Here is a 13,786-nt window from a genome sequence, read left to right as displayed (position 1 = left end):
CCAGCGTGATTGGTTTCCAAGGACACCAAAGACCATCCTCGCTACAGAAGTAACAGCACACGGGAAAGCTTCCTTAGTAACAGCACAACATGACAGGCCAGACAGGTAACAGTAACCTAGGCCCTAACATTTTACCTAACGGTTAAACTCCGGAAGAACAGCATTCACTCAAGAAACCACTGAGCGGTCTCTCCAACCCCACCACTAAGTTAAAAGTTTGTTGACTTTCATTGTTTTTTCCCTCCAGCCCAGTCTCCTTTAGAGTGTGTGCATCTGCGAACCATCCACATTGGCCTGAGGCTGCTCGCATTCTCCTATGGCTGGGCTCTGGTTCCTTCCCTGACAACTCACCAGGTTTAATTGCCTGTGAGTTCACTAACTGGTTCGGCCAGTCTGCCAGTTTTGCTTTGTCTTCTTAAAAACGTTAGGATTTGGCTTCCTTTAGCTCTTTGCTTGCTTTCCACTCCTTCCTGGTTTATGGGCATCTCCTCTTTCCTACGTTCTTCGAGGCACTTACCTGGCTGCCCTCTGTCTCACCCCTCCTATTGAATGTTTGGTTTTCTGGGTTGGGGAGATAGCACAGTAGGTAAAGGGCTTGCTGTGCAAGCAAGAGGACCCACGTTCAACCTCAGAAGGGCTGGGTGTGGTGGCAGGGGTTTGTAATCCTGGTTCTGCAGATGGGGAGGGTATCCTATTGGTGAATTTCCCAGCCAAGTGAGAGACCTTGTTTTAAATTATTATTATTATTATTATTATTATTATTATTATTATTATTACTACTACTACTACTACTACTACTACTACTACTACTACTACTACTAATTTTGAGTCAGAGCTTATCTGTGTAGCCCTGACTGTCCTTGAACTCACTCTGTAGACTGGGCTAGTTTTAAACTTCAAAATTCACCTTCCTCTTCCTCCTGAGTGCTGAGATTAGACTCGTGTGCTTTGTTTTGAAAACAAAACACAAAGGTAGACAGCTGGGGATGACCCCACGGTTGTTATCTGACCCCCCCACACTCAAGCATGCAGACACACACAAGCACATTGCACATAATTACCTTTCTGATATTCGCTCTTTTCTCTGACATGTGAAATTTCATTAGTTTACTTCTAAAATTACCATAAACCCCTGCATGCTTCTTAAATTCATGAAATACTTAAAGTGTGTATATACAATATAGAATGTATTATATAAGTGATATCTGTAACATATAATATCTACTCTTTAGAATCGCCGTGGAGGTCTGCCTTGTTGATGTTGCTCAGTCCAACCTGTAGCTTTATTTCACTCTGGGTTTTGGAGACAACTCCTCACTGTAAACCCCATGCTGCCTCAAACTCGAGCTTACAGCAATCCTCCTGCCTCAGCCCCCCCACGCCCCCACCCCGCCTCAGCTTTTGTAAGGTTTCTGGTGTAATTGAAAAGAGTGTGATGTCTGCAGTTACTTGGGGGAATGCTCTAGAAATTCCAAGGGAGGCTCATACTTCTGTAAGTCTCCTTTTCTCGAGCTCACTGCCTGTGTGCTGCGGCTCCATTTCTTCAGGGGAAGACGGGAACTGGAAGAACTCAGGGCACTGCTGCGACAGAACTCCCGGGGTCAGGGTGGGAATTCTGCCTGTGGTATCAGGAGGTGGAACATGCCACACAAGCCAGTAGCTTTGTCGCTTCTATCCAGTTAAGAAAACAGAGTTGTATTCATCACGGTTCTCTAGAGTAAAAGAACTTATAGAGTAACTCCCTCTGTCCCTCCCTCCCTCCATCCCCCTTTCTCTCTCTCTACACACACACACACACACACACACAATCTCTCTATATATCCACATTTATAGGTGTGAATATATATATATGGGATATAGGTCATATATATGTATTTTGTAATATATAAAATTTATTTATATATATGATTTGTTTAGTATGACTTTCAGGCTAATCCAACAATGGCTGCCTAGGAATGGAAGGTCCAAGAATCTTGTAATTGTTCAGTCCATGAGGTTGGACGTCTCAGCTGGCCAATTCAGTATACACACGAATCCCAAAGAAGTAGGTTCTAATGCCAGTGAAGGAGTGGCCTTGCTAGCAAGGTTACAGCAAGCAGGCAAAGACAGAGGTTTCTTTTTCCATGTCCTTATTTAAGCATCCAGCAGAAGTGTGGAATTAGAGGTATGTCTTCCCACCTCAAAGATTCAGATTAGAAGGCTGGCATTGGTGGCACACGCCTTTAATCCCAGTACTTGAAAGGCAGAGACAGGGGAATGTGTGACTTGGAGGGCAGCCTGGTGCACAGAGTCAGTTCTGGGACAGCCAGTGCTACACAGAGAAACCCAGTCTTCAAACAAAACAAAACAAAACAAAAGATTCCAATGAGAAGTGGATCTTCCCACTCTCCAATGAAGCAAAACTCCCTCACCGGTGTTCCCCTCCATTTGGGGTTTTAGTTAATCTTAGATGTAATCGAGTTGAAAACCTAGAATAGTCATCATGAGTCTACTTCTTGTCAACCTAACACAATACTATCTCCTTGTGTCATGATTAATTTACAAATGAAAACAATAACCAGGTCATAATTGATATAACAATTTCACATATCACAATCACAAACACATTACACATTAAATCAAATAACATTACTGTAATTACACATAAACCTCATATAACTATCCCTCATACAACCACAAATGCATGATACATTTAGAATAGGTGGCCATGTCCCCTATGGGACATTCTTTTAGTATCTCGACTTAAGTATGATAACCATTGATATTCTTTATTGGTGTTACACTGTACGATAAAGAAATGAGTCTTTCGGAGTTGGGGATTTAGCTCAGTAGTAGAGCACTTGCCTAGCAAGTGCAGGGCCCTGGGTTTGGTCCCCAGCTCCGAAAAAGAAAAGAAAAAAAGAAAGAAAGAAAGAAAGAAAGAAATTAGCCTTTCCACTCATAGCAGAAGACCATGCAGACATTACCCAGAATGCCTCAGTCTTCCCAGGAAGCACTGGGAAACCGATAACTTCTCAGATTGCTTACTTACTGTGATGTGGCACATATCTTACAGTCTATTCAATCAGTATCAATTAATTTCACTGTCCAATTTGGGGATTAAAGGATGACAAAATATGTATTACAAAAAAAAAGAAATTAGGTAAAGGAAACACAAACACCTGAACAAACACACTCGTAACAAAACACAACACACACTCGTGTCAATTATAATCCTCGTTTCTGCAAGTGGTCACGCGGCCTTAGATGGTATCTGTAACTCCCTTCCTCTACTATCCATTCTGTATTTCTTCCACCCTCTGCAAGCCCCTCAGTCAGTCTTGGCTCTGTTCCTGGAGGAGTGAGCCATCCCTTCGTTCCTGATGGCTCTGCGTCCTTTGTCATCCTGCCTGGACTAGGCTGTTGAGGTTTCCCATGGACTTTAGCCACAGGACATTGTAGCACCAAGAGATGCCCTATAGGATCTTTTGTACTCTGGATATAATCTTTCTCACCTCCACCGTGGAGGAGCAATCCAGTTTCCCCTTGGTAGCATGGATTAATCACCCTTTCTAACATTATCATTCCTTTCTTAGCCCGTTGGCTTAAGGGTGTCAGAAGCCCAAAGTGGCCAGGGCAAAGTCTGAGCTTCCCGTTCATTGGATGCTTGCTTGGGTCTCAGCAGGAATGCTCGCACTCTGGAACCAAAACTTCTAGGGCAGCAGAACTCAAGGTCAAGAGAAGGGAACAGGAAGCAAAACATTTCCTAGTAGGTCACTTGGGTGACAATGAGTGGAACTGTTCCCATTTCCATGCTTCTGGACAATGACTATAGGAGAAACAGTACTATATATTGGTTTCAAAGCATATGCTGCCTTTGGGAGAACCCTGTCCCAGCCCTCCATACTGCTGCCATTTAATGATGATGTGACTGTGTCTTCAAAAGCCATTCCATCTTTCTGTCAGGCCATCTGCTTCAGGATGGTGGACATTAGGAAGGTCAATGGTTTTCATGGTTATGGGTCCCATGTCGCACTTCTGGCTGTGAAAGGAGTTCCTTGGTCAGAAGCAATGCCGTGTGGAATACCATGATGGTGGATAAGGCACTTTGTACATCTGATGGTGGTTTCAGCAGAAACATCAAATGCAGGGAAGGCAAATCTATAACCAGGATAAATAACAACTCTAGTAAGGACCAAGTGTTGTCCTTCTCCTAAAGGAAGTTGTTCAATGTAGTCAACTTGACACCAGGTCACCATGCGGAACGATAGCGTATCTGGGACTCATAGTTGGTCTCTGCTGTTAGCAGATCTGGTACTCAGCAGTAGCTGTGGCCAGGTTAGCCATGGTGAGTGGCCATCCATGTTGTTGAGCTCATGCATAACCCCCATCTCTGCCACCAGGGACTCTTTGTTCTTGGCCCCACTGGACAATGACAGGGATGGCTGGGGAAAGAGGCTGACTGTCCACAGAGTCCACCATCTTATCTACTTGGTTACTGAAACTTGATTATTGAACTCCTCCTCAGCTGAAGTCACCTTTTGGTGAGCATCTACATGGGACAGAAGTATCTTCCCATCCTTCACTCATTCGGAGAGATCTGACCACATATTTCTTCCCTGGACTTTTTTTCTAACCTTTTCCAATCATGCTCTCTCCAAGTCCCTGACCATCCAGCTCCAGGCCATGTGTCAATCTTACATCTGGACATTTCCCCTTACAAAATGATGTATAACATGTGTACTGCCTGAAGTTCTGCGCACTGCGAAGATTTCCCTTCATTTGTGTCCTTCAGGGTTGTCCCAGAAAGCAGTTGGAATGTTACAGTATCCACTTTTGGGTAGTGTCTGCATATCACGCAGAGCCATTGGTAAATCAGGCCCAAGTCTGGATGGATGGGTGGATGGATGAATGTATGGATGTATGGATGGATGAATAGAAAGATGGATGGATAGATGGATGGATGGATGGATGGATAGATAGATAGATAGATAGATAGATAGATAGATAGATAGATAGATAGATAGATAGACGGACAGACAGACAGGAAGAGACTTACAGGTTGTGGTCCTGCTAGCCCAACAATGACTGCCTAAATATAGAAGGTCCAAGAATCCAGTAATTGTTCAGTCCATGAGGCTGGTATCCCAAAGAACTCAGCTCGAATGCCAGTGAAGGAATGGACTTGCTAACGAGGGTGGAAGGAAAGAGAGCCCCCCTTTTCCATGCAGTCTACCAACAAAAGGTGTGGCCCAGATTAGAGGTGGATCTTCCCACCTCAAACGATCAGGATTTCAGAAGGCAGAGACAGGCAGATCTCTGAATTCTGAGTTCGAGGCCAGCCTGGTCTACAGAGGAAGTTCTAGAACATCCAGGGCTACACAAAGAAACTGTCTCAGGGCTGGAAAAAAACAGCCGCTACCCTGGCCAATTATCCTAGGGGCAGCCGGGGAGGCTGGATGACTGGATTTCAGGTCTGGCAGCATTGTGCTGTCACGAGAGGGGGCTGCAGAGCCCTGGGGTGCACCGGGGACAACAGCAGTGTTCAGCCCCCTAATATTTAGGGCGTTTCTATAAACTCTGCCACTGCGGGTACTCTTAAGACTGTTATGCAAGTGGACAAAGACATGGGCTCACGGTTCCTTGCAGAACCTCAGGGTGACTTCAGCAGGAAAAACCCACAGTTCTTCAGTTGAGGATCGCAGAGATGAATTAGGGCAACTTGCCCTCGGAGCTTGTCTGTGGCTGCCAAAGGAATAGTGGAGAGTTGTATTTATTGACATGAGAGAAAGTGACAGACAGACAGTCAGACAGACAGACAGTGGGTGGATAGATAGATGAGTAGTTGGATAAATAGATGGCGGATAGACAGATGGCAGAGTTATAGCTTGGCTTTTGATGAGAAACACAATGGTTTATTAGAGCTGAGCCGTTTAATACATGAAGGGCATTCGGAACTGAGCTTAGCACATTGTTTTGTTTTATTTTCCAACCTAGGTTCTCTCAGTGAACCTGGGCTGTTAAACGTAGGAAGCTCTTCACACACACACACACACACACACACACACACACACACACACACACACACACACATATATATGTATATACACGCATATATATGTACTTATATATGCATATACATATATGGGTGTGTGCATGTATACATACATATGTTTGAGACTGGGTCTATCTACTTAGCCCTGGTTGTCCCAGAACTCACTATGTAGACCAGGCTGGCCGCAAACTCACCTGCCTCTGCCTCCGTAGTGCTGAGATTAAAGGTGTGGGTCCACACTGCCCAATCCAATATGTTTCCATTTTGAGAGACTTAGAAATGCAAATTCCAGTCCATGCTGTGGAAACTAAGGTACAAGTCGCCAGATTCCCACAGACAGAGGGAGGAATGGCGTGCGGAGCCATACCTGCTCCTGACTGTGGGTGCTGCAGTCCTGGGGCTTCCGGGTGAGCTTAGGCAGTGTGTGGGTCGGCGATCTCCTGTTGCTCTCAGCTCACTCCGCTGCTCCAGTGGCTCCAGAGCTCTCTACCGTGGCTCAAAGCAAAGAGCCCGTTTCTTTAATGAGTGTGTTCTCCACTCACGTCTTCCCAAAGGGTTAAATTAAGGGCAGAAACACGGGAAAACAAAGCGCTATAATGTTAACAACTTTTACTTTGTAAAAAGATGTATTTGTTTTTATTTTACATGTGTATGTGTGTTTTGCTGAGTGTATGTATGCTGCCTGGTGTAGGAGGAGCCAGCAGAGCCTGGATCCCCTGGGCCTGGAGTTAAGGACAGTTGTGAGCACCTGTGTAGGTGATGGGAAGCAAACCTTGGTCCTTTGCAAGAACAATGAGTGCTCTTAACCACGGTGCTGTCAGTCCATACAAATCTTTATTTTAAAGATTTATTTATTATGTATAAGTACACTTTAGCTGTCTTTAGACACACCACATGTTCATACATTACATGTATGAAGAGGGCATCAGATCCCGTTACAGATGGCTGTGAATCACCATGTGGTTGCTGGGATTTGAACTCAGGACCACTGGAAGAACAGTCAGTGGTCTTAACCACTGAGCCATCTCTCCAGCCCCTGTACAAACTTTTACCTGAAGGCCCATTTTCTATTTCATATCCTTATAAGGTTTAAGAGAACTTGATTTATGGTGCCCGGGAAATTATTAGTGGTTAGAAATCACTTCCTGTACAAGCCTGAACATCAACATTTGGACCTTCAGCACCCACAGACAAGCCAAGTGCTGTAACCCCAGTACTTAGGAGGCAGAGAGGGAGGAGCCTAGAGGTAAACTGGCTCCGGGACAGCCTAGTTGTTCAGCTCAAACTCTGGGTCTGAAATAAAGTGGAGAGTGACCAGGGGAGGCACTGAAAGTCACATGAGGCCCCACATGCACACATGCACATGCATCTGCACATCACACGTGCACACACACACACACACACACACACACACAGAGAGACACATACATACACACACAACCTGACTTACTAAAGCAATAAATTGTTTCAAGGTTCCATTTTTTTTTTGGGTTCTTTTTTTCAGAGCTGGGGACCGAACCCAGGGCCTTGCGCTTCCTAGGCAAGTGTTCTACCACTGAGATAAATCCCCAACCCCCAAGGTTCCATTTTTTAAAAAGAGATTTATTGGGGTTGGGGATTTGGCTCAGTGGTAGAGCGCTTGCCTAGGAAGCGCAAGGTCCTGAGTTCGGTCCCCAACCCCGAAAAAAAAAAGAGATTTATTGTATTTTACATGTATGAATATTTCACCTGCATGCATGTGTACCACGTGTGTGCCTGGTGTCCACAAAGGTCAGAAGAGGGTGGTGGACCCTCTGGAACTAAAGTTAAGGATGGCTGTGAGCTACCCTGTGCTGAGACTTGAACTTGAGTCCTCTGTAAGAGCAATGTATGCTCTAAACCACTAAGCTATCTCTTCAGTCCCCATGGGTCTAATTTTTAACCATATAGTCGAGTTGTGGGTTTGGACTTTCAGTTAGCCCAGGTTAGCCTCCAAATCTCTATGTAGCTAAAGATGTCCTTAATATTGAGCCCTGATCTTTCTGCCATTTGTTTTGTTTTTGAGACAGAGTCTCTCTATAGCCCTGGCTATCCTGGAACTTGCTCTGTAGACCAGGCTAGCCTCAGACTCACCTGCCTCTGCCTCCTGAGCCTGAGTGCTGGGATTAAAAGAGCGTGCCACCACCACCTGGCCAATCTCTCTGCCTTTCTCTCCCCATCCCTGTGGATGCAGGTCTGCTCCACCATGTCCAGATTATGCTGGGCTGGGATGTTGATATTCTGTCTAAGCTCCACCCCCACGGCTATCTGGCAACAGCCAGGTGTGCTCCGCCCCACAGTTGCCTGGCAACAGCTGTGCCTGACACTATAAAAGGGGCTTCTTGGCTCCTCCTCACTCTCTTGCTCTTGCTCTCTTCTCTGCTCTGCCCTCTTACCCTTTGTCCCTTCTCTCCCCATTCCCTCCACATGCCCAGGGCCGGCCTTTCCTCCCCTCTTCTAGTCTTCTTCTCTCATTAAACCTCTCCATGTGGAACCATGTTGGTTTGATGTGTTCTGTCTGGACGCAAGCCAAGATTTAAACTCCAACATGGGCCTCAATCCTGGGACGCATGCATGCAATCACTCTTGCGGCTGAATCTCGTTCTGTGTCCCTGGGATTTCGTCCTTAACACAAAGCATTGTAGCAGCTAATCAGGCTTCAAGTTTTCAGTATTTACCAGGGAAATACCTTAGATCTGTAGGAACCACCTAACTACGTGAGGACACCTGTTGACCTAACATGTAAGAAGCTGAACAGAGGGGCTGGAGAAATGGCTCAGTGGTTAAGAGCACTGACTGCTCATCCAGAGGTCCTGAGTTCAAATCCCAGCAACCACATGGTGGCTCACAACCATCTGTAATGAGATCTGATGCCCTCTTCTGGTGTGTCTGAAGACAGCGACAGTGTCATCATATAAAATAAATAAATAAATAAATAAATAAATAAATAAATAAATAAATAAAAAGAAGCTGAACAGATACAGATACACCCCAGATGGGAGGCTTAAAGGAGTTAACATTTGTAAACCAGACCAAACTAATCAAGGCCTCCTAAAAGGCAATTACGTGAAGAAATACTGGTTATTGAAATCTTCTAGACCCATAATGAAAATAATACATTTCATATGCTAAATTAAAGCTAAGATAAATAATAAAGTAGGATTTTCCTGTGGTGTTTAACTTTAATAAATTAAACATTAATTATTAAAACCTAAGTAAGCCTAGGAACAAATCTTTGCTGTACACAAAAACCCCCTTGGGGGCTGGAGAGATGGCTCAGTGGTTAAGAGCACCTGACTACTCTTCCAGAGGTCCTGAGTTCAATTCCCAGCAACCACATGGTGGCTCACAACCATCTGTAAAGAGATCCGATGCTCTCTTCTGGTGTGTCTGAAGACAGCTACAGTGTACTTATATATAATAAATGAATAAATCTTAAAAAAAAAACACAAAAACCCCCTTGGAGGGCACCGGGGAACCCCACACTAGTGGTCGATGTGCTTATGGGGTTTAGGTTATTGGAGAAACTCAGTTCTTTTTGTGTGGGGTTAAACGGGCACAGAGTGTGTAGCCTTATATGGGAAGTTGACTTTTGTCACAGCCTTCTGCTCCACAGATGCTGGCTGACAGGCCACAGATCACACAGGACCCAGGGGACACTGTCCCCAGCCCAGGAGTTGAGGTCGTGGCTCACAGTGTCTCTTGGGGAATGTCCTGTCTTTCTGTGGAATACTCTGGGACTGCAAGCTGTGCTGTACCTGAGTAATAGTCAACACAAGGCTCAGCAAACCCACACTGTAATGCTGTCCATTCCTTGGGCGAGGTCTAGCAGGCAGCCTGTGGTGGTTTGAATTAGTGTGGCCCTCATAGACTAACGTGCTGGAATGCTTGGCCCAGAGGGAGTGGTCCTAATAGGAGGTGTGGCCTTGTTGGAGAAAGTGTTTTACTGCTGAGGCAGGCTTTGAGGTTTTATATCTGTTCAGGCTACCTCCAGTGTAGAACACAGTTCCCTCCTTCTGTTGCCTGTGGATCAAGATACAGAACTCTCAGCATCTCCAGCACCGTGTCTGCCTGGACACTGCCATGCTTCCCGCCATGATGGTAATGGACTGAACCTCTGAAACTGTAAGCCAGCCCCAATTCAATCTCTGTCTTTAGTAAGAGTTGCCATGGTCATGGTGTCTCTTTATAGCAATAGAATTCTAACTAAGACAACCTTGTTCCCCCATCCCTTTGGGGTTGGGATAGAACACAGCCTCAGGCACGCTAGGCAAGTACATTGCCACTGAACTCTCTCCAGCCCAATATCAAATTTGAAGCACTGATGAGCAGGACCTAACGCTGTGCTTGCCCTACCCTGCCACCTCACTACTGAACTCAGTCCGGCAAGCATTGGAAAGAAAGCTACCTCTGTTCCCAAACGTGAAGTTCCAGGACCCTTGAAGGCAGCACCTCAAAACTTCACTGTAGGAAAATGGGCGGACTTGCCCACTGTGGTGATTTAAACTTGAGTGTCCCCATAGCCTCTTATATTTGAATACTTAGTCCCCAGACGGTGGCTGCTTGGGAAGGATTAGGAGATGCAGCATTGTTGAAGGAAGTGTGTCATGTGTCACTGGGGGTCGCAAGAGGTTTCAAAAGCCTCCTGGTATCCCCAGTGGCTCTCTCTGCTCTCTGTTTGTGGGTCAGATGTGAGCTACAGATGTCACCACAGTGCAGTGTTTGCTCGCCTGCTGCCCTGCTCCCCACCATGACAGTCGGGCTCCCAGCTGCCTGGAGTTGTAAGCCTCGATTAAACACTTCCTTCTGTTAAGTGCCTTGGTCATGGTGGATTATCACAGCAACAGAAAAGTCACTAAGACACCAACCAAACAGTTCACAAAAGTGAGGACATTGTCATATCTTGCCAGGGTAGTAAAAGGCCTTCCATGAGGAAGAAAGATTTCTTATTTTTGATTTTGTGTGTTTCTATGTTTGTTGTTGAGGGAGTTGGGTAAGTGCACATAAGTGCAGTACCTGTGGAGGCCAGAAGAGGGCACCAGATCCCTGGAGTTACGGGTGGTTGTAGGGCACCTGTGGGTGCTGGGAACTAAGCTCAGGCCCTCTGCAAAGCAGCCAGTGCTCTTCCCCCTGATCCGCCTCTCCAGCCCCATTTTCTGTTATTCTTTTTATACGAGCTCTCACCGTATAGCAAAGGATGACCTTGAACTCCTGATTCTCCTGCCTCTGCCTCCCAATTGCTAGGTCTCTGGGTGGGTACTACCATACATACCAGGTCTCTCTCTCTCTCTGTTTTCTCTTTCCTTTCTCCCTCCCTCCCTCCCTCCCTCCCTCCCTCCTTTCTTCTTTTCTGACAGTCTTGGGGCCCACAAGATAATTCCATGGGTAAATGTATTTGCCTTGCAAGACTTTGCCTTAAATTTAATCCTGGGAGCTCAAAAAACTGTAAGGCAGCCCCAAATTAAGCTTTGCCTAGTGTGACACACAGTCTCCTTCTGCTGCCTGCAGATCAAGATGTAGAACTCTTGGCTCCTCCAGCACTGTGTCTGCCTGCACACAGCCATGCTTCCCGCCATGATGATAATGTTAGATGTCATCATTCCTCCAAAGGGTCCTCTGGAGACCCCAGAGAATGAAAAAGGAAAAACAGAGGTTACCTAACCCACAGTAGGAGATTGCACTCCTCTAGTCAGGTGGCATAGTCCCATCTGGGAATAGGACCACCGGGGATGCTGGCCAGAGCTGGCAGTGTGCACCACGGTGGCAGTGGCAACCTCTACAATTCAGTGCTGGGCTCTGAACCAGGGCTAGGTATGGAATGATCAGTGGATTTATAGATAGAGCCCCAGCAGCCCCAGCAGCCCCCATACTTTGGGAAGTGCCTGGCTTTAATCTGAAGTGAAGAAACTGACCTGGAGGAATAGCATTCCCCAAAGACGGGAAGGTAGCTACAGAGGGAAGCTAGCCCAGGGGGAGCGCAGACAGAACAAGTTTGTGCAGAGCAGCGGAGAGATGAAAGAGTGGGTTGCTTCTCACCTGGCCCTCATTCCCTGGAAAGGTGGGGTGGCGGGGGGAGGCAGGGAGCCCCCGCTGGAACCAGAAGTGTTGCTGGATTTTCTCTGTAGTGGCCCTGAGGTCGGCTCTTCCAATGATAGGAGCTCTTCTGTCCCCCTCAGGGGCCTCTGGTTTCCATGAGCCAGAATCCATGGAGGAAAGTCTTCACGAAACCATGGTGGTGATGTAAAAGTTCCACAGCATCCCAGCTGGCAAGCAGAAAGAAGTTCACTATATACATACATGCACACATGCACATGTGCACTCACAGACATGCACATACATATGCACTTACACACACATACATATACCCATACATGCATACTCTACACACACACACATACATGCACACACACGCACATATGAATGCACATGCACTCTTGCCTCTCACACACATTTATGGGCGCAGCTTAGGTTTCTGCAGGAGCTGTTTCCCCTGTTGCATTTGCCTGTCTCCCAGAAGGAGACTATCAAGGAGGCCATGCTACAGTAAATGGACTACACAGACATTTCTGGTCACTTGGAATCTCACCAGCGGCTCAGGCTCTGCCTCTGTGTGGAACTGGCTGGGCCAGACCCTCTGAGTCTGGGGTTCTCTCCAGAGCCTCCTCTCTGCAGTCTAAGAAGGAACAAGCTCTCCTCTAGGGCCTGAAAGGCACTCCGATGGGCTAGACTCATCCAACTCCCATCTCCCATTCACTCAGCTCGGGTCCTGCTGACTCCCTCAGGTCTGCACAGCCATTGCTCTCACCATCCCTCTGCCTGGGAATCTCTTGCCCAGGGCTCAGCAGCAGCGTCTCTCTCTCACAGTCTCAGCTCACACGTGGCTTCTCCAAAGTCCTCTAACCATGCTGGAAGAAGGTCATAGAACACATACCTGCCGCCTTCACCATACAACCCCATCCAGTCCCTTAAAACACATGGCCTGCCTACATGGTCTGCCCTGCCTTGCATGTCCAGTCCCTTTCTGTCACTCATAAGAACCTGAGCTACTCAGGAGTGGAAGGTATCTGTGTTTTCTATGTCCCCACCACTTAGAATCCCATAGATACATACAGAAAACGTTAGCTTCCTGGAGACCAGTGTCGAGCGTTGTCTGGGGAGCTGGGTCCTGGGATCCCTGTCCTCAGGGAGCTCGTGATTTATAGGGGTAGGAGGTGACAAGTGACCAGACAGAATTCCTGGTACCAAGTAAGGAAGCAAAGGGGACAGAGAAAGGCTGACCAGCCCCATCTTGGAGGACCAGACATGGCTTCCTGCATAGGGTGACCCTGCAGTACTGAGTACTGGGAGACAGTTCACACTGGCAGTCAGGGAGACCTTCAGATCTTATCCAAAGGAGGGAGAGGGGCAGCACAGATCCGCTTTTGGAGTCTCAGAAGCAAAGGCCCTGAGGCAGGCACTACTCAGTGACACCCTGGGAATGGGTGTCAGGTTAGGGACAGTTTTGGCTTGTCCTAGAGACACGAGTGAGTCACTGGGAAGGGTCCTCACAGATGATATTTTCGCTTCTTCACCATGAAGGCTTTTAAATTGAGGAAGGACTCAGAACTACATTTCCAAAAGGCCCCACTGTCTAAATTGGTGTTTCCCATGTCTCTTGCCCAGTTATGACCATATTCAGGCCTATTGCCAAACAATTCCAGCACTGGCTTTCTAAACATAGGCAGCCTTTTCTTA

The 13,786-nt window shown here is 46.7% G+C and overlaps 1 long non-coding RNA gene across 1 annotated transcript; it reads right to left on the bottom strand.

The window, feature by feature from the left end:
- Positions 1–3,099: 3,099 nt before the first annotated feature.
- LOC102547313 (uncharacterized) lies at positions 3,100–13,234 on the bottom strand. The gene is made up of 3 exons (XR_015625769.1): positions 13,163–13,234; positions 12,089–12,315; positions 3,100–5,724 (listed from the first exon to the last, which is right to left on the bottom strand). It is a non-coding gene; the product is annotated as an uncharacterized LOC102547313 (long non-coding RNA).
- Positions 13,235–13,786: the final 552 nt, after the last annotated feature.

This window comes from Rattus norvegicus, chromosome 7 (genome assembly GCF_021556685.1).
Source record: "Rattus norvegicus strain SHRSP/BbbUtx chromosome 7, alternate assembly SHRSP_T2T, whole genome shotgun sequence".
NCBI classification, from domain to species: Eukaryota; Metazoa; Chordata; class Mammalia; order Rodentia; family Muridae; genus Rattus; species Rattus norvegicus.
The sequence above is the reverse complement of the archived record's forward strand: the minus strand, read 5'-3'. Positions and strand labels throughout refer to the sequence as shown.